The sequence below is a fragment of the Leuciscus leuciscus genome (assembly GCF_965113295.1).
Source record: "Leuciscus leuciscus genome assembly, chromosome: 14".
Lineage (NCBI taxonomy): Eukaryota > Metazoa > Chordata > Actinopteri > Cypriniformes > Leuciscidae > Leuciscus > Leuciscus leuciscus.
In genome coordinates, this window is record NC_138738.1 from 18,582,618 (window position 1) to 18,605,162 (window position 22,545).

At 37.2% G+C, this 22,545-nt stretch overlaps 1 protein-coding gene across 3 annotated transcripts in view; it reads right to left on the reverse strand.

Annotated features, from left to right (window-relative positions):
• Window positions 1-22,179, reverse strand: part of lpp (LIM domain containing preferred translocation partner in lipoma) — a 192,281-nt gene extending 170,102 nt beyond the window's left edge. The window contains exon 1 of one of the 3 annotated variants that reach the window (XM_082190220.1): window positions 21,997-22,179. The gene's annotated coding sequence lies outside the window, so the exon portion shown is untranslated. Of the gene's footprint in view, window positions 1-14,027; window positions 14,955-21,996 lie in introns of those variants that run through there. The other 2 variants (XM_082190218.1, XM_082190219.1) reach the window with 2 other exon arrangements.
• Between the last annotated feature and the right edge of the window lie 366 nt (window positions 22,180-22,545).

The following is a 22,545-nucleotide window of genomic DNA, read 5'->3' on the forward strand; positions in this document are numbered from 1 at the left end:
CAAGATGACATTTTTCTTTTTCTTTTTTGTCCATAAAATACAGTGCCTCTGTGCAACATTAAGCTGTCCATAATTCACTTTTTTTTGTTTAAAAGTAGCTTCTGTGGTACCATTGAAGTGTAAAGACAGTATTATTTAAAGCTGATTATGTTAACATCTTTTGACCTTAACATTCCAGCTTGCCCAGTAGCCCAAAAACACCCAGATCCGCACAGCTGTGAGTGAGGGCTGCCACTGTTTTGGAACATGGGACATGTGACTGTTTCCCACAGGTCAGATTCTTAAAGAGAATGACTGAGTAAAACAGACCCAAAGCCATCATGAGTCATCAATGTTTTTGCAACAAGCAAAACAAATGCACATGTGTGGAGTATAAACCAGGCTTTTATCCTTTTAGCTGCTATACTCAACAAATAAATTTCACTCAAAACCATCCAACACAATTCTCCGTTTAATGGCATGTCTGCGCTTTCAGCCCTTTTTTAAGCCCTAATGCTGCAGGACAATGCCTTAAACCCTTTGTTTGACCTTTTGTAGTTTGTTTTCATTCCCTCTCTTTTTTCCATTATCCTAAATAGGACGATGATATAACTCAAACCATAATGAGAAATTGACCAGCTTTGAGGCCTTGGCTGGATATTTCTCTGTAGTGTCAAGGGCAGTGATCTAGGAAGCCCTGGCCCCAAACAGCATCCATGCAGAGCTGCAGGACAGCTGTAATCTCACGCTCTCCCATCTCTTTCTAGCCAAAAATTTGGAACAGAGCAGGCAAGCACCCTAGGAAAAAAGGCTTTTACTGCTGAGCTCTTTGGATTCAGCATGATCCTTCTTAGCTCTCGCTGGAATACCTCGGATCATCCCAATCTATCCAATAATGCGTCAGTTAGGAGTTCTTTGAAAATATGAATTTGTATTTTTGGTGTGCTTAATCCTGTTTGTCAGGGTTTAAGCTTATAATGGCACAAAACAACCAAGGCCCCTAATATAGCCAGTAATAGTCTTCTATTTCGTGAAGTCTTCTGCCCATGTTTGGTGAGGGGGGCTACACTGGAAATCTTTGACTTACTTTTTCCACACTTCTCTGGGGTGCCGCATCTCTGACTCATTTCAGTATATGACCAAGCTCAGAAATTAGAAACAGATTACGTAAACATGCAAACAAAGCTAAGAGTTCATTAAGTTTTTGAATACAGATGAAGAAATTTCTACTTAATACATTAAAGGGACAGTTCACCCAAAAATTAACACATACAATGACAAGGAATTGTGACCAGGGTCTACCCGCATATAAAAAGGGTCTCATGCATACACAACATATACAACTCATGCATTTTTTTTTTTTTTTAATCTTCGGAATTTATTGAAAGCATTAGATGACTAATAGACCAAAAAATGTAAGCTGTTATTCGCTGATAATCTCCCCCTCTGCTGTACCTCTCATTTGCACTTGCACATATTTGTGCATGGAAATGTCTCACACTTAAATTTATATTTCTTAAATTTCACTTAAATTTGACAGTTATTGTATGGCTTTAGAGGGTTTGGAATATAACAAATACTTTCCAGTGTGCTTTTTAAGTTTTGACAGATTTTAGTCTCCATTTACTTTCATTGTTTTGAAAAGAGAAGTGTGGACATTCTATCAATCTTTTCTTTTCATGAAAGAAAGAAAGTCATATGGGTTTGGAATAAAATGAGCATGAGTAAATTATGGCACAATGTTCATTTTGGGGTAAAATATTAAAAGTAATTTAAAATGTGAAGCACAATACAATTATAGTATAACGACGATGTGGTATATGTACTATAATTGTCATACTGTAATTTATTCATTATTTTTCTATGTTCTAATTAATAAATAAATAAAATTGAATATTTATTTTATTTATTAATAAGGCATAGAGACACAGTAAACAAATCAGTAAAAAACAAATCAGTGTTTACTGTTCAGCTAAATAAATCTCCATTAGACTAAATGAGTTCTAACTCACAATACGGATCTAAATGCAATATAATGATTTGAAAATAGCAACAGTGACTGAACACGAGTGAATGGCTTTTTTTTGGTAATTTTCTAGCCTTTGATCTCTATAAGATGAGAGTGGGGCACATAAAGTAGACATTTATTATTTTAGTTCATTCATTAACATTAAAGGAACTAAAGGACTGTTGTTTGCCATCGCTGATGATACAACTAGGATTCTAGCCAAACTCTTTTATTCCGTTTCACAACGGCACAAAAGGAACGGCTTGAGAACATCTATTGAATGAAAACTCCCACTCCCACTCTCACTCTCCCATATGAAATCATTACAGAGGTTATAGATGAGGACCGCTGACGCAGTCAAAGAAAGGTCCAGGAAAGTAAAACAAAATAATAGCGACTGCCAATTCTCACTAACACAGAGCCGGCGCTTGCATTTGACTCCAAATGATCCAAATAGTTTAGAGACAAAATGTTCTGATGAGTGTAACCGAGGAGCAGAAGCTATGAGACCGAACAAATCAGATCATTAAGCTCAGAGAACAAACCTCACACTTGTGAATCATTTTCCACAGAGACTATTCAAAAGAAGCCCAGAATCATATGGTTAACCTCAATGCAGCCAAAAACTTCTGAATGTTTATTAATGACTGATGACTCACTATTTCATTGGAATTCATTTCTGTGTAAGAAACTTATTGACTCTGTCTGGTTTGGCCATGTTCGAATCCACACCTTTGACCAAATATAATCTATGATAATAAAATAATTGATTGTGTGTGTGTGTGTGTGTGTGTGTGTGTGTGTGTGTGTGTGTGTGTGTGTGTGTGTGTGTGTGTGTGTGTGTGTGTGTGTGTGTGTGTGTGTGTGTGTGTGTGTGTGTGTGTGTGTGTGTGAGAGAGAGAGAATTTGGGGTCAGAAAGATTTTTTGGTAAAGAAAAGAGTACTATTATTCAACAAGGTTGCACTCAATTGATCAAAAGTGACAGTAAAGAATTTTACATTCTTACAAAAAAATTTGAACTTTCTATTCATCAGATAATCCTGAAGAGCACCAAATCAGCATTACAAAATGATTTCTCAAGGATCATGTGACACTGAAGACTGGAGAAATGAGTGTTGACAATTCAGCTTTGCTGTTTTAAATTGTAATATTTCACAATATTTGTGCTTTTTTCACTATTTGTGATCAAATAAATGCAGCTTTGGTGAGACTTTACCGACCCTCATCTCAAACTGGTTTCTTAAACATGACAATGAGTTCACTTTACTCAAATGGCTTCCACAGTCACCAGATCTCAATCCAATAGAGCACCTTTGGGATGTGGTGGAACGGGAGAGTCGCAGCCGACAAATCTGCAGCAACTGCCTAATGCCATCATGTCAATATGGACCAAAATCTCTGAGGAATGTTTCCAGCACCTTATTGAATCTATGCCACAAAGAATTAAGGAAGTTATGAAGGCAAAAGGAGGTTCATCACGTTACTAGCAAGGTGTACCTAATAAAGTGGTGAGTACATGTGCAAGAATATTCTTAAAATGATTAATTATAAATGTATTTTTTTAAATGTATTCGTTTTTTAACACTGGCGTGTTGTATCAAATGTGTTGTAAAATCACTATAAAACATGGAGTCTAATAGCTTACTGCTTTAATATGACTCCGTGACATTCACATATTCCAAGAACACTGATGTTGCTTTGAAAATAACAGCTGCTTTTGACGAGAGCGTCCTTTGCCAGACATCAGCTGGATGACACAGGGAGAGGGAGAGAGAAAAAAAATAAAAAGAGAGCGGGGAAAGAAGTGTCTACTGGCAGGTGTTGGCAGCACGGTGTGAGGGATAAAGACTTCCTGCCAAGTAGATGATTTGGGTCAGTAGGTAATTGCATTCCTGGATCACAGAGGGCTCGGTGGCAATTAATCCCGACTGTGAGCCACGTGAGCTGGGGAACACGTTCACTGTACAGAGGCAACTGTGGTCAGAGAGAGGGCCTGTCTGCTCCACCCAGGAAGCCGACATTCTTGTCCCCAGAAGAGACAGTGCCAAACACAAACTATATTCTTTGCATCCTCTTGTGGTAAGAGAGCACAGCAGGTGTGTGTCCCTCTCGGCAATAAAACTTTCTGACAAATATCATGCAGAAGGACAAACGATTGGTTTGTGTCCACCAAGTTCCAGAGAAAACAAATCAAATCAAATGAGATGAGATGAAGTATCTTTTCGTTTGTGAAATGCTTATTTAATAACCATTTCTCATTGAAAATTACAGCAAAAATAACTGGGCCAATTACAAATAAAAAAAAAAATATTTTTTTTTAAATGCTAGTGTAAGAATTGCATATTTAATGTATTTTTGAACAAATGAATGCACCATGTCATTAACCCAACTATATTATGATACACACACTTATGTTCAAAAGTTTGGTGTCTGTTAGATTTTATAATGTTTTTGAAAGAAGTCTTTTATTCTCACCCAGGCTGAAAAAATACCCTAAAATCAGCAATATTGTGAAATATTACAACTATTTAAAAGACGTTTTCTATTTTAATATCTTTTAAAATGTAATTAATTCCTCCTGTGATGGCAAAGCTACATTTTCAGCATCATTACTCCAGTCTTCAGTGTCACATGATCCTTCAGAAATAATTATAATATGCTGCTTTGGTGATCAGAAGGAATTGCTACACAAAACCTTAAAAAAATCTCAAATGCTTGCAATGACTTCCGTCACTATTATAATAGGAAGTTATCATGTTTTTCCACTTTAGAATACTGATCCAAGTATAATCCCTTCTAAAGGGTTTTGTAATACTTCAGTCATTAGTAGGGGTTACCATGATCTTCACTTCAGAATTAATTATACATTATGCATTATTCACATTAATTATGAACCTGTATATAGTTCTTAGTAGTCCTCTGGGAGGTAAGAAAAAAAAAAAGTAGTTACTGATTATCTAATAGTGAACTACTGCATTCAACTGAGTGCTATTATATTTACTTGAATATTAATAGTGCATTACTCATTTGTTCCTGTGTAGTTATTAATTAATGATGGAAAAGTATTTTAAGTATTTCCAAAGGTTTTAACTTAGCATGATTCCATCAAATGTATTTCCATTTTATAAGACAATACACCCTTTCCACGCTTTCCCTTCCCTATGTTTGAGACAGACCCCTACCAAATTCAATGGAAAGCCAATAATGGAAGGAGAATTAGTTTAAAATGCCAGCAATGGCAAATCAAAAGGGTCATTTTATTCTCTATAGACCTCAGAACACATTGCTCCTCTATTTAATAACTCATTATAGCTCTTTCTAATTCCTCTCTGGCTCCACTTTTTTTTTCATTGTACTTTGCAATAATAACACTTTCTATTATTGCACTTTAAGAGGTTTTTAAATCAATCCAAAGATTAGTGATTTTTGGGAACTCAATGTTAACTTTGCAATTAGAGAGTGACAGCAGACACTAAACCTGTGAATCTTAATTTATATTACATTTTTGAACATTAAAGGTGCTCTAAGCGATGTTACGCGTTTTTTTAGGCCAAAACATTTGTTGTCACATCCCGCAAACATCTCCTCACTATCCGCTAGCTGCGTGTCCCCTGAACACACTGTAAAAAACGTGGTCGCTGTAGACAGCCCAGGCTCCACAAACGGCAACAAAAAAAAACTGGCCCAGCCTTGGCCACGAAACATAACAAACAGTGTTCCAGCCAATAACCGACAAGAATGATTTGGGGGTGGGGGTTGGGGGGTTAGTGTGCGTGCACATGAAGGGGGGTTTGGGGAGTGGAGGAGAGAGAAGCATGAAGAGGGAAGTTAGCTAGAGGAGAGATGTCCTAACAACGACTAACGTTAAAATGGTATATTCTTGAGAATTTTGATATGGCCGACACACGACCAAAGAGACGACGTTCTGATGAACAAATAACAAAGAATAGGGAAAAGGACAAGGAACGTGTAGTCCCGAATTTACATCGAAAAGCATTCAAAAGGAGTTTTTTTGCTGGACAGGTGGATAAATCCAGTTTGTTTTTTCTAAATGGTTCATGACTGTTTCAGGAAGCACGGAAGGGAGGGGGAGGGGACAGGATGAGGAGGAGGGAGGGTCGAGCTAGCTTCCGTTTTGTTTTACAATACTTCGAACATCGCTTAGAGTACCTTTAAAAAAATAATTTAAAAAAACTATTTTACACCTGATATTAAGATGTGTTTTGGTTGATCATATCCCAGATGAGACACATACCTGTTTACACCTGGTGTTTTAATCTCTCTCTTTTTTCCCACTTTCAACCACTTCAGGCCTGATTTATTCGAGGGGAGGGTCTATGTAAATGTATGTTTTGTTTTTTCAGATCTTTTGATCTAATGGACGCAATTTACATGTGAATGCGCACGCTCTGATAGCTGCAACACCACGCTGAATGTGATGAGTGCGTGTTAGAAATCAGGAATGGTGAGAGAACATTGTGCTTGGTATGTTTTTCGTCCTCAAACAAAAGGGATTCAGGGATGTTTAGATGAATATAAAAGAGAGCTCACATATACACTTTTCTTGAAAATATTTAGCTATTAGGTCTATTTAAATGCTTCAGTTTGTTTTCATATTAAACTAATATAATATTAAAACAAATTGAAGCATTTAAACTAATCACTTTAAATACTTAAATTAGTTAAATACTTTTTACTATTTATTATATTTGATTAGGCCTATATTTTATTATATTATAAGCCTAATTGTTTAGGATTGTTTAGGGCTCCTTGCCATTAAAAAGTTTGAAAACCCCTGATAAAGAAAATATTGGAAATTCATAAGCAATAAACACTCATTTAATTTTGATGGTTTAATGCTGCCTGTAGCCAAATAATTGACTGTACAAAAACACTTTATTGTTCTCCCAAACCATGTCAGTGTAACTGCTTTTTTAAATTATTTTTTTATACTATATTATATTACTGTAAAGAATTGGACTGTCCAGCAGGAGATTTTGTAAATGATTTTAAATGATAAATAATGACTGGTACTCGAATCTGGTAGCCTACAAAATTCTCAGGTAACCTAAAATGTGCTTCATTTAATGACTTCTTAATTAAAAAATATGATTTAATACCACTAAGTTACATCAAGGGTCAAATAACATAGAAATGGCTGCATGATGAAACCATTTTTTTGTGTGTGCGTTTTACATACGCTGTACAGGTCTGGTATAAAGAACGTTTTTGCTCAGGTGGCGATAAATGTCCGCCCAATACGCTAAATGCACGAACGCTGCTGACGTATTTCCGGTAGAATCTCAGCCAGCGTCTTCTGCATAGCGCGTTCTAAAGCGAAGTGTACTAGCTGCAAAACTTTCATAAAATTAATTTTCTTAGAAACGGAGACAACGATTTTAGAAAACGATTCGCTAGTCGGATTTTGCATGATATGAGAGAACACTCACCCTCAAAGTTGTTGATGTCCCTTGAAATATATCATTTAAAGCCCTTCTCTTTCTTTCTCTTCGGTGTGACAGCTAACTACCTCACAATATTGTTAACATCATTCACGTTAACTGCTGGAAGTTCTTGTAAACAGCGAGTATAATTTGCCATTATCTCCACCGAATGCAAAAATGGCTTCCGACGCAGCACCGGATGTAACTGGGCGGGCTGAGACAAAATGCGGAAGCGATCGTGCATAGAGCCTATAGAGAAAAGTTTCGCTCAGCAAGAAAAAAAATTTGTGGGAACATTGGTCTTAATGCCGACAAAGTTTAAATCCCATCTGGCTAGCGCGCTACCCATAATATTTACGCATTAAGGCAGTAGGTGGAGAGCAGGTGGTCTTTTATGGCTTTTACGCTTTCGACCACATGAGCGAAGCAATCCGGTCGAAATGTGTTTTCGACTACCTCTGGAAGTGGTCAAAATTGGACAAGCTCAAAATGTTTTAGACCCTGTCTAAAAGTGTGTACACCTGTATTTAGCATCGTTCACTTGTGATCCGATCGACCGAAACGCATCTTAATACCAGGTTTAAACAGGGCCCTACACAGTATAAAAACCAAACAGATCAACACAGGATAAAATAAAGAAACCCAAAACAACATTTGATGACCATGAAACCTGTATTGTAACTGCATTACAGAATGTGCATGACAACATTGGTTAAGGTTATGAAAAAAAAGTACAATTTACTAAAATAAAAATAGTAAAAATAATTGTATTTCTATAATATTTTAAAAATGAATGAATTATTTCAAAGATTAATTGCCAGGGGTTATTTCTTTCAAATATAATTTTCAAGTTTATTTAGGGCTGATGTGATCAGTTTTAGCTCTTAAAAAGCCATAGGACTCATTTTCACACATAAAAATGTAAATGGTTGGTTCACATTTTTTCCACAGCTACAACCAAAGCAGTGAATTTGCCACTTTGTTTAGCTCTAAAAAGCTCCATATTTGTGATTTAAGCCTGAAAATGTTTTCCAGAAATGGGTCCATCTCGCTGATCCATCCTAAAGCCAATGAGGCACAGGAATGGCTGGCACAGTGCTGGTGCAGAAACAAATAGCACAGCTACTCTGGTTGCGTCTCTCAGCAAGATATCATTTAACAGGCCAAGATCTACCTCTCCTCTGAGGCTATGATCTAGGCTTTTGGGTTGCTATGTTTTTAAGCCAACAAGCCTCATAACAAAATAGCAGGACTAGTAAAATGGCATCTGTTAGTATGGCACATGCAACCTTTTGAGCCGGGCTCCATTAACATACAGCCTGTGCGTCAGAAGAAATTAATCTGCCAATGACCTCTGATACCAAAAGAACAGGGCTGAGGCTGAGCCCCGCAGGGGTGGAGGATAATGCCTTTTTTGGCAGATCACAAAACTGCGCTTTTGCAGCGAGGGGTGATAATGATGACTGTTAGATATTGGCACTTTTAATCTGACCTAAAGACTGCGTGGCTCTACGTCAGATTAAAAAGTGCTAATGGGCTCTATGATTATGACCTTTTGCTTTCTGTATAGTCCCACAAAGTATGTATTAAATATAAAAAAAGTCAAAAATCCACATGAGCTGTTTGATTAAAAATAGTATAAGTAAATAGGCCATAAGAGGCCATATGCTATCGTGATGTAACTATGTAACCATGTATTGTAGGCAAAAACCAAAGCTCTGTGGCAAAAAGCAGCTTTTATAAAAAAAAGTAATGTAAATAAAAAATTAAATAAATAAAAACATGGAAATATAATAAAAAAATAAAACAATTACAATTATTAGCTGTAAAATAACAAATAAAAAAATAACCTAAATGTAGCCCTTATAGCTCCACAAGCAATTAGTGCTTAAAAAAATCAAATCTGATGGGCCCGTAACATGGTTACTCTTTTAACACATTTGCACATTTCTTTTAATCGTCTTGCAAGGTGGTTAAACATAAACATTCAGCTGTAGTGAACAAGAATTTGTCATTGCCATGACCCCATAGCCATGTATGTATGTCTATGTGCGAAATTTTTAAGTGTATTGCATGTACAATGGAAACACTGGAATTCAGCTTGTAAGGAAAAGTATGGTTTTAAAGCAGGGCTGCCAACGCAATTGACACCCTTCTCATACTCATTCTCTTTAAAAGATAATTGCGACTTTTTATCTTACAATTCAAACTTAAAAAGTCTTGTGTCTTGTGAGACAATCACAATCGCAAGTTTGCATCTTGCAATTCATGCTTTTTTCTCGTAATTGTGTTTACATCCCACAATTCTCACTTTATATCTAATAATTCTGATAAAAGTCAGAATTGCAGGAGAGTCAGCTCACAATTCTGACTTTTTCTTACAATTGCGAGTTTATATCTCACAATTGACTTTATTTCTCGCAATTGCACGTATACAGTATATCATGCAATTCTGACTTTATAACTCGCAATTGAATCGAGATCGGGATTGAATCGCAAGCTTATGAATCAAATTATGAAATTCGCTTTACGTTTCAAAAAAGCACACCTATACATTCAATTCAATGCAGTTTCCAGCTAAACAGTGGCAGTAAAACACCCAAAAAATACACAAATCATGATTACAGGGGCATATTACTGATTAATAAAGACTTAGTTTTGCGTGGTTCCTTGCACAATACTATGTTATGACCTCAAAGCACTTCCACCAGTGCATGATTTGCAATCTAATACATATATATTGGCACTTCTGACATAGTGAACTTGAACAAATCACTATAAAAGTGCTCAAAGACTTATAGAAGCAAGCTAAAATGGCATGATTGCTTTAGCAAATGCGTTTTTATCTAAGTGTCGCAAAACGTGCAACAAGCAATTTAAAATCCTTTTTCAGAAATGTCACCACAGGCTCATATTTCCAATGAGCCTGGGTTGAAAGAAGTGTCATAAAGTAAATATTACAAATTTCTTGTAAAATAAGAACCTAACAACAAGACCATTCATTACGAGGGAGGTTCCACTCTTCTTTTAAAACAAATCCCCTGTCCGCCTTTTAAAAGGAAGGTTAGCAATCCAAACAATTCCAATGTTTAATGGAAGCACTTGTTATTGCCCTCACACTAATAAAAAAAAAAAAATCAAATGTTAACCATCAGCTAACAAGATGAGTCACCACACATTTCAGGGCATGAATGAATAAAACAAAAGTCAAGAAAGACTTTGGTAGTTGAGATAAAACAAAGCGATGATTTGTGAATAATAAAATGTTTTGACTGACGCCAAGTGCTCCAGCTGCTGCTTGCACTGGCTCCAAACTGAATTAAGACAAGACAACTCTGCCTGAAGCCAACCAGCACTGGATATGAAGACCCTTCAGTACTGTTGAGCGAAAAGTAATGAGATTATCACACCGTTCTATCATTAAAGTCGAGTTTATCTCACCTCACGGCTATGGAAAATCCCATTAAGGTCTACCTTTTCGCTGCCACAACTATGGTGTGGTACCAGAGGAATGTGAAGGTGTAAAAAGCTAGGAAGTATCTAAACTGTTGCCGTACTTTTGGTCAAGAATAAAGGAGGTGGGATGCTGTGTGATTAGACATTTCTATAAAACCGAGCAGAAATACTGGTAGATTTACCAACTGCAAAGTAAAATTCCAGAAGGTTGAGGCAGGGGTGTCCAATCCTGCTCCTGGAGGGCCACTGCCTTGCCGAGTTTGGCTTCAAACCCAATCAAACATACCTAAAACCAGCTAATCAAGAGCTGTCTCCAAAATCTCCCCCTATACCCCTAAATAGGGCACTATTTGAGGGGACAGCAATTTGTAGTTGTATCCGAAACCATAGCCGACTCTATCGAGTGCACTCATTCAATCCCATATTGCATCGCAATGAGTGTACAACAGATACACTCAACGGCTAGAGAATACCCAAAATGCACTGTGATGGTCACGTTGAATGAATTCCTGTGTCTCGCCAGAAGATGGCGCGTGAATCATCCATCCATCCATTTCCAAACCGCTGGTCCAATGAGGCTACAGCATAATATCATACGGCTATAAATTCCTTTTCAATTGATTATAAATTTGTTCAATTAAGGTTTACACATGCTAGTTTCCACGACAGAGTTCAAGATAAATGTTTTCATCACTACTGGAGCTGCCAGTTTGTAAAGTTTCAAATGATCCGGCGTACTCAGGCAAGCTGAGGCAAGTTGCAGCTACACTCTGCAGGACAGTGACCCTCCAGGAGCGAGTTTGGACACCCCTGGGTTAAGGCTTAAGGTTACTACTTAACTGGTAAGACTCCACAGATATGTTGTAATCCAAATGTGGTGACAGTGAGCTATGCTTCATTTGTATTCACAAATACCTTAACCAAACAAAGATAACCTAAATTTTTGGCGCAAGATATTATCTTCCATGAATAGAAAAGGATCCAAACCCATGCAACTTCCAGGATATGACACCTCTTTTTAACCTCTCTTTCTAACAACCAATAGAAAAAAGGGTAAAAAAAAAAAAAAAACACAGCCAGACAGCACCATACAAGATGATGGTAACACTTTACAATAAGGTTCATTAGTAAACATTAGTTAACTACCTCAGTTAACATGAACTAAGAATGAAAAATACTTCTTCAGCATTTATTAATCTTAGTTAATATTATATATATACATTTTGTAACTTCAGACCACTACTTTAAAGCCAGACCTGGTCTCTTAAAGGATTAGTTCATTTTCAAATGAAAATTAGCCCATGATTTACTCACTCTCAAGCCATCTTAGGTGTATATGACTTTCTTCTTTCAGATGAATACAATCAGAGTTATATTAAAAATAATAATATAATCTCTTCCCAGTTTTATAATGGCAGTGGATTGCAACCAACAGATTGAAGCTCAAAAATGTGCATCCATCCATCGTAAACGAACTTCACAACTCCTGTGGGTTAATAAAGGCCTTCTGAAGCAAAGCGACGAGTTTGTGTAAGAAAGATGTTCATATTTAAAACTTTATGAAGTAAAATAACTAGCTTCCGGCCAAACGAACATACGGATTCCACTTAAGTGTAAAGCGCAACTGATGAGAGTAATGCGATGTACTGCTGATATTTACGCTATGCCATGACGCACTACGCTACTTCTGACGTCATAAATTTCGTAAGTTGTGCATTTGGGGCAAGTATACTGCGTATGGTCGTTTGGCCGGAAGCTAGAATTTTACTTTGTTACGTGTTAAATATGAATATTTTTCTAACGCAAACTCATCGTTTTGCTTCAGAAGGCCTTTATTAACCCCCTGGAGCCGTGTGGAGTTCGTTTACGATGGATGTATGCACGTTTTTGAGCTTCAATCTGTTGGTTGCAATCCACTGCCATTATAAAACTTGGAAGAGCCAGGATATTTTTTTATATAACTCCGATTGTATTCGTCTGAAAGAAGAAAGCCATATACACCTAGAATGGCTTGAGGGTGAGTGGATCATGGGCTAATTTTCATTTGAAAGTGAACTAATCCTTTAATGGGACTGATACCTGCTTAATGTTCAAGTGAAAAATCCAGTTCATAAGGAAGGAATTACAATCTCATGCGTCATTACTTCACTAAACATGCAGCCAAGTATGCTAGGCTTGAGGGAGATGAGACGTTCAACTATGTCAAGCTATGTCTGTGCAAAATAACTGTACTTAGTTAAACTTCATGGTGGTAAAAACAATAGTATTTATTGTATGGATGACATATAATGTTAGGGGGCTAATGGTCCCCGGGAAGTTTGAGTATGTGACTCCTATAGAATAGTGGCCTATATAGAACGCGGTTAGAGAAACACAATGTCCTGCCTGTACAAATGCATTCCTTCTTAATGTAAATAAAACGTCCCACAACCCTGCATTTGAGCTTTTTAAAGTTTCCCTTTAAAGGAAGTATAGCTCAACATACTTGACAGTAGTTCTTCACACCATGAGTAACACATTCCACAAATATATCTCCTCAGCAAATATTACCAAACAAAGACAAGAGTCACATAACCATATAAAATGCAAAGCTATCTCAGAGCACAGCACAATAAAAAACCAATCAATAAAGCCCAGAGAGTTACAGTGAAAGCAAGTGCACAAATATGTTGTGCAAAGTACTTTAAATGAACTGTACATTTGTATATGACAAAATATACAGATAATTCAAAAATGCCACACAAAAAAATACCAACAAATACACCCAAGAAAATGAAGGCCATAACCAAAAGCCTCTACTGCTTGTTTAAAGATATACTTCCGCTGTGTAGAGCGCATCTGCAAAGGGTAGAGCAATGTGCCACAAGGAGAGGAGAGGAGAGGAGAGGAGAGGAGAGGAGAGGAGAGGAGAGGAGAGGAGAGGAGAGGAGAGGAGAGGAGAGGAGAGGAGAGGAGAGGAGAGGAGAGGAGAGGAGAGGAGAGGAGAGGAGAGGAGAGGAGAGGAGAGGAGAAGAGAAGAGAAGAGAAGAGAAGAGAAGAGAAGAGAAGAGAAGAGAAGAGAAGAGAAGAGAAGAGAAGAGAAGAGAAGAGAAGAGAAGAGAAGAGAAGAGAAGAGAAGAGAAGAGAAGAGTATACTCACAGCATCCCGTGTGTCTATGGACTAGAGAGAAGCCCTCAGTGAGGAGGACCTACAGCCAGGCCCTTATGCTGTTCAAATGACTCATAGTGCTTCTTCCTGCTGCACTGTGGAGTCATGAGGAGGTAAACATTTCCAAATATGGAAATAAAAAACGTGAAAGATTGGGGGCAAAATTTGATTCGGCTTGCTTTTTTCGGTCTGGAATGCCACTCTTTTTCACTGGCCAGAGTCATATAGAAGCCAAGTTTGTGGTTCGTACCATTTGCAGAATAACAATGATAATTGCTGTGAGTTATTTAAGAGGGGGGCTGACACACTTACAATGGCCTACAAGAATAAGACAAACCACAGTATCTAAAAGTAGTCTCGAATGCCTACAGTGAGGACAACACAACTGAACCACAAGACCCTCAGACAGCACTATGCTGCTGACCCACATACACAACTGAACTTGATACAATGCATACCACACCAAATCATATTTATGTATGTACGTGGAGTAAAATGTATCAATGAATATATTCATATTTAAATAGTTACAACTTTTTTGACTATATTAAAGTCACTCTGAAACAGAAGTGGTCAAATATATTTTCTTCCATATAGTGGCATACAAATGGGTGAAACAAATTAACAGGGAAAAAATGTATGACGGTGACTTGGTTCTATCCATCAGTTGCTGATTGGATATAGGTAGAACTGAATGCGAGTTTGCAGTTGATTCTAAGAAAGGAGCAGGGTTTAACGGACCAAGATTGGAGAAGTCCAAGATACGTCACCAGAACCAGAAGATCGAGTTACGACATTTTGATTAAAAATTATATTACATTATTATTTTTGTATGAAACATACATGAATGAATCATTCCCAATAGATCAATAACATGCATTAAAAAAAATGAATTGTCACACAGAGAGACTTTCCCTGAAATTTCCATCTGATCTATACACAAAGCTTTGGATAACTACTTTTAAGTGCATCCATTTTTTTTTTCCTGATGTAATTGTCATGAAAATATTGTCCCAATGCAAAAAAAAGTAAATAAATGAAATGTTTATTTTAATTAAAAATATATTATTATTTTATTATTATTATTTGTATTATTTTGTGGCAAAATATGAGCCTCCTTGTGAGATTCACCCAGATATCTCCTTTTGTGTTAGTGAAATGAGGGTGAGTAAGAGACAAACTATCCCTTGTCAGCATGGAATCACTCCTTTGTTTTATCAGCGCTCTGAGCAAAGGGATGGAATGGTTGTCCTGCGCTACTTCCATGTACAGAACATATTGCAGGGACTGACCAAACATGGACACTGGGAGTGACGCTCTGGATCTAGAGCACTTAGGCAGCCAATTTTTAAAGTTTTTCATAAAACAAAAACAAGCAAAACACCTGATTCCTGTATCACCTTTACAGAACAATCTTCGGTGCCACAACAGCTTTCTATAAACAAGAGATCAACATTCATACAGGTCAGTATTCATTGGGACTCACATATAAGCAAACTGAAGTGCATAGTGGTTCAGAATGAGTGCACAAAATATATGAGCAGTGAATGTCTAGCTTGAATGTACAACAAAGGACTGTCAGAACGACAGAGAGCTTCAAGTGCTCCATCCAAATCGGCTAAGAGGTATTGCTTTCCACTCAAAAGCCAAAAAACGATGTATCTATTTCACATCAAAAGCCCATTTTCCTGTGAAAAACGGTTGTTCATTTTCTGACAGAGATCATTATTAGACCTGTGAGTAAACCTGTATTCTGTGTAGTGTGATGATTATTATCATTATCAGCTTTTTGGGAGAAATACAGCATCCTGTTTTAAAAGAGCAGAGCGTTTTCTGAGAATGCTGTGTCGTTTAACATCTTCTGCTGATAAGCTGTAGCTGTGACTGTGAGTTTGGTTAATAAGGCACAACAAGACAAGACCAGATCTGACCCTATAAAGCAGTCAACACATTAACAGATAACTGGCTTATGCTCAACACACACAGGTCACGGGGAGTCACTTGTGCGCAGATGTTTCCATCCATATACCGTCGCCGTGCCAAGCTTAATTTGAAAGCCACAAAAAAAACTAGGTTACATTCATAGACGAATAAACAAATCGTGAAATTAATCTCACTGATTGCCTCACGTGAAGAGCAGAGCTCCGTGATATCACAATCATAAAAGATAGCATATGTAATTAAAACATATTCAAGCCCTGAATGTCTAATCTTTTGCAGACAAGAGAATTGTTTATACAAAACAGAAGTCTTTAGAAATTCAACACAAAGCAAATGATGGTTAGTCCAGGCAGAGAAGGCTGGTATTTCGTTATTAGTGCATTTCGACAGGGTTTCACTTAGCAGAGCTAAAATAGCCCTTTAATGCCTGAAACCACAGAGGGGATTGTAGAAGTAATAATAACCCATTTACGGGGGGGTAAACAGTGTCAGAGAGAGTGACTTCAGGTGATTAAAGATGCCTAATTAACTGTGGCCCAGCGCTCACTCAGAGGAGAGCTGGCCGGCACAACCCACAACTGAGCACATCACTGTGGGACTTGGATTATTTTTGCATATATTTTTTAGATGTATCCCTGTATAAAATGTGATGGGATTCCATGCTGATACAATTTAGGAATAGATACTTCAGGCAACATGTGGTCATTTGAGATTATCAGCTTTGTCCATTAGTCATGCCTGCTTGGTCAACTAACGGAAGCCTAAACTTCCGAGTGCAGATATCCTGTTTCTAAAAATATCATTTAATTGTCTTATACAAAATTACTTAAATGTAATAGTACATAATAAAATAACTTAAATGAATGAATAAATAAATAGTAAAAAAATTATTCTGCTCTTTTTCAGATGGACTTTTAGTATACAATATTACATAAATGTAATATTACATGTATGTAAAAAAAAAAAAAATTACTAAAAAATAAAAATAAACGTAAAAACATTATTAAATAAATGTGTTATCATTAATTCTTGATGCATCTCAGAATTACTCTGCCCTCTAGATCAACCATAGCAAGGCTTATTACTTAATGACTAAATAATTTGCAAATGTTGCGCTCTTTCAAGGAACATCACGTGTCTACAAAAAAAATAAAAAAAATTCTGAGCTGGATGAATCACAACAGCCAGAAAATCATCACTCCTATTGTGCTTACAAAAACAGCTTGGGGTGTCTGAGACTCCAACTACAAAGAAAAGCACACTAAGACAAAGAAAAGAGAACCTGGCCTGAAATGGAATGGATTTTTTTTAAAAGTTGTTTTTTTGTTTTGTTTTTTTTACATAGGAAGCAAACGTATAGTTTTAAGAATGTTTAGAAAAAACGAGACCAAACTACTGATTCCAAATTAGATGTAAATTATTTTTGCCTTCTGTAAGTCTGTAATATGGCCATATATAAAGAGGTGTCATTATCTTGCTGCATCTTAAGAGCTAGGCTAATCATAGCAGTTTGCATACGCTCAACCAAGTGTAGAAAAACACTTATCTAACTGTTATTAAGGATGTGAATATTTTTTAAATCAAGTCAGTGGGTTGTCAGAACAACTATAGTTGATCTGATCTAATAGTTCATAACACCCTCCTGATGACGAAAATTACATCACGTGGACGGTGCGCGGATCGTCGCGGAACGCGGACGGCCGAAGAAGACTTTGGACTTTAAAAACGTCAAGCTTCATAAAAGAATGATGACTTAACCCTTGTTTATACTTTCGCCTGGCTCCACACCGCACCTCCCTAACCGGACACGTGTTTATACTTGACACGCTCGCCGTTGTACTATTCTTTGATTACTATTCTTCTTATTCTTTTGACAAAGAATCGTGTAAAAGATTATTGTGACATTAAAACAAAATATATGGATATGAGAGCAAATGTATGTAACAAAATTAAACAACAAATAAATGAATACTAAATATTTTCTACTTTCATGAACAGATTTTTATTAAACTTGGACCTTTATTTTCAATAAAAAATAATCTATTGTATGCTAATTTTGTACATGCAAGCAATTAATTTAAACAAGCGCAAACCGGGTGCCGATAAGGTACAGATGTATACATGCTCAGCAAGAAACACCTCGAAGTTGTGCATCTACGGAAGCAGAGGTGCGCACAAATTAACAAAAAACACATAATTTTTTGTATCGCCACGCGATTATGTCATTTTTGCCGTGTGCACCTTCACGCATGTGTGGATGTAGCCACGCGATTATGTCATTTTTGCTGTGTGCACCTTCACGCATGTGTGGATGTAGCGAGTATAAACCAGGCTTCACAGGACAAGGGAGGATGCGGGCAATACATTCCTATTTGGTTGTCAACGGACAGTGGACCAAAGGAAATTTGAAGGTTCTATAAAAGAGAGAGATTAAACACTTCATCAAAAATAACCAGGACAAGAGTAACAGCGTTTAATCCACATAAATCGAGTAGGCCTGTCCGGCCGTGGTAATAAGCATACGATGCTCGTGTTTCTAAATGTGTGTGAACACATCTCAGCTGTCCTTCCTCTTATCGGCTCGCTCCTTCCTCTTTCTACCTTTGGCTAAAACACTGCATGTCCTTTTTACGGCTGCAGGTGTCTTCTTATCCTTGTATGCTAATGTGGCAATCTGTCTTTCTCCTTGTGAGCACTTGAAGGGAATGTGAGGAAGCTTGATTACCCAGAGTTCAGAGGGAGATCAAAGTCACAGCGCAGCTGACTTTTAGTCGAGCAGCGTTCCTTATACTGCTGTGTCAATGAGTGCAGTGAGAAATGAGCACAAGCCTGCTGTAAATCATAACCGCGCGAGCGACCGCTGCATCATCCGTCTCGCGGTCCGGAGCCGGTTCCACATCACATCCTAAAGGACAGAGTCACTGTACACTCATTCATCCACCTCTCATCCTGCATGTCTGTTTCCTGTGTACTTAAACTACACAGATCCGTCCTCACTATGCCTCTTGGAAATTGGAGTGCAACAGTAGAAAAATGGAGCAGAAGTGCAGCTGTTCTATCAAACTACTGAATTTGTCAGAGGACTGAGACACATTGGAAATTATAGCTTTGTTCAAAACTTGTTCATGGAGCAAATTACGCTTTCAGATGGAATACATTAATGTCAGACTCATTTAAACAAAGTCAAATCTGATTCAGCTGTAGGCACAAGGCCGAAGTTACTGTAATCACAGCAGTGCTGAAATCCAGGACTGGGATATTGCTTTTATACAAAAGTTAATATTCAGTAACTGAAATTACAGATAAAACGTGGCTAGTTATTTCACTTATTTGTGCTCCGCAAACAAAAACATTTCCAAAAGAACAAGGGATGTGGCAAAATCTCAATTCTGGCCAATTCAAGCTGACAATTATTTCAATGTTATGACTGAAAACGGATAAATGGCTGATTATTATTATAAATTAATATATATATTTTAAGAAAAAAAAAAAAAAAAAAAAAATTAAAGCAATATTTTTAGGCATCACAACATTATAATTTAAAGTATTACAGTTGGATAATCGTTTTGAGATTTGTGTAATTAAAGATTAAATATGAATAAGCAACAAATGACAGCAAAGGTCATTTAAATGTAAAAATAGTTGGCAATGAGCATCAAATATTGAATAGAGCTGCTCCACAAAAGTCTTCTGCACCATTCAGCTTGGGTAATGTTTTTAGTGCCCAAGAAACCTTTCTAATCATTAACGTTGAAAACAGTTGCTGAATACATTTTTTTTTTTTAAACAAACTGACCTTTGAACGTTGTAATAATTGTGTATTATATGTGCGATGCCTGTGCTTTGTCCTAGCTGTGACAACGCACTTCTCGTATGGTGTGTGTCCCTCTTTACAGGCCTATTAAAAATATTAGCTATTAAAACCGTCAGCACTTTTAAACATATTATTCTAAACAGGCACTGAATGTAGCTCCCAATAAATATTATTTTACAATGGAAAGGCTCTGGGGTCTAGGACTTGATACAATGAGTGAACTGAATTGTTCATGACATCAGGATTAACTGTTGCATAAATCCATTATATTATATGCTCACTATAATTGCTTTGTTTCTTTGTGTATTTATAACTTTCGGTTGTCACTCTTGCTCCAGACAGCACCTGATGATGGAGTCTCCATAGCAACAGAAAGAAGGCACGATATTTTGATCCTACAGTAACCTACAGTCATACGGCACAGAGTCAATATTCATAGAAAGTCTGCACTAATGGCAAACCGACAGTCAAAGGAGTGAGCATGGAAGACTAGGCTCAAAGGCAGGATTCATCTTTTAACTTTAAGCATCACTAGCCTGTCAGACATGTCCTCTTTTTTAATGCCTGCTGTTGGGTGAGATGTAGTTTGGAGTTAAAACTTTTTGGGGGGAGGATGGGGGGTGTCAGAAATTATTCAGTTTGATGGCTGGGATGCCTTGATGTTATTGATTAGAGATTCATATCAAAGTAGAATTCTGAATGTTGTCTTTGTAAGGAAACAGATAAATATTTGAGCACTTACTGTAGCTACTTTTAAGATGAACAATGTCTATATTCTAGACATTTTGGATGACTTGAAATGGAGATATTTGCTTTTCTGACAAGAAAATGTCTTTCAGGAGAGAATAATTATGTTCATACTATTAGTTGCACACAGAATAGCGTAGTCCATATTGGACTAAATGCTCAGATTACAGCATTGGATTTATGCTTTACCAAAAGATAAATCATTATGAACATCAAAATCACATTTACTTTCAAAAGTAAATAGAAACACATTCTATTTCAGCAATTAAACCCATGAATGAAGGATCAATCGGCCGCTACAAAGCGCAACTCACAACAAATTGCATATTCAACTGCAAATTCACAAGATTGTTTAAACACTGTCAACACTGGGTGCATCTTAACTACCTCCATAGTGTGGTTTAAGGAGCGGTTTAAAAACAACAGGCTCAAATCACCCAGACTGATATTCAAACCATCAAGTGTATTTCTGTTTCCACCTGCACCCAAATTACCAGAGCTTTCATGCTATGGTTTCAATAGCCTAATGTAAATATGTGAGTGTAAAAACCATAATACTGAAACTTGAGACATGGACCAAAATATAGATCTATAAAATAAAATTATCATTTGTGTGTGTGTGTGTGTGTGTGTGTGTGTGTGTGTGTGTGTGTGTGTGTGTGTGTGTGTGTGTGTGTGTGTGTGTGTGTGTGTGTGTGTGTGGACAAATATCAACATTTGCGTCAGGAACATTGTAACATTGTGTGTATGTATATATGTATGTGTATATATTGTGTGTGTTTGCAGAGAATTCAAGGTAGCCTACATCTATCTCGCAGAGCTACATAATCCATCTGTCCATCAATGCAAAAGACTTTTAAATCACAATATTGTCAATGTAACATTCAGGTATTCCCTCTATTAACCTGTAAACAAGTACACATAATCCGTTACAAAACTCCGGTGTAAGTTGTGCAGCATCACACTGACATTTGAATGTAACAACGCAAGCAAAGCACATGGCCATCACTAATCTTTCATATCTGTTGCTGTTGTAAGCAGAAGCCACGTCTCTGTTACAATCCGAACCCTCCTGCCTATTTACTTCCGCATTCTTCAAAAGAAACACAACAGCGCAAGAATGTTTCTGAATCACAACACGAACCCGTTTCAGAAGTTCATTTGCAACAAGTATCTACTAATCGTATTCAAAGTACGCCGACACTTTCTAAATGTCCGCTCAAATGTTACGGCTGCGATGTAAATACAAGAAACAGAGTTCGCCCCCTCCTTCTAGCAATCCCACGCCCTCCATTTCAATGGCACAGCTCGAATCTCTCACTGAAGAACATATAGTTGTCAAAAAAAATGTTCGAGCTGTGAAGCTCTCGCGCATTAACAACGCTGCGCTGTCCCGGGCCTGCGATCGGCGTTTCAGCGCATGGAGCCGCCCCTCGAAAGCTTTAATAGTTATCTTACCTCTCTTTCTAGGAATCACAGACTTTCAAATCCCCACTTAAAGTGAAACTTCTTTTTCCCAAATCTAGGAGAGTAACAGGCAGTGACGTCAGAGGGCGAAATTCCAGCCGGCAGCACACACACTTACACACAGTCACAGAAATTTGCCCATGTATGGCAGTCTCAGTCATGCAGCTCTCATGCAATATCTCTTCGTCATAACGGCCGGGTGTATTTACATTATTGTGCAAACAGTGTAATAACTGTGATTATTTATCATGTGTTGTGTCACCATTTATTAAAGCCTGGATGCTGTCCTCTTTGTGGCTGCTGCAAGCACTGCATTTAAGGGATCAGTGTTACATTTTGTTACAAATATATCAAATGAAATGCTTATTTTGATTCATTCAGCCAGCTGTAGTCTGAACAGAAAGACATTCAGTGGGCCAACTTACTGTAAAAACTTCAGAAGGGAGAATGCAAATAAAATTTGACTAAAATGTGTTAGAGTGGAAGCATTGTATATACATATATATATATATATATGTATATGTATATATATATAATGTA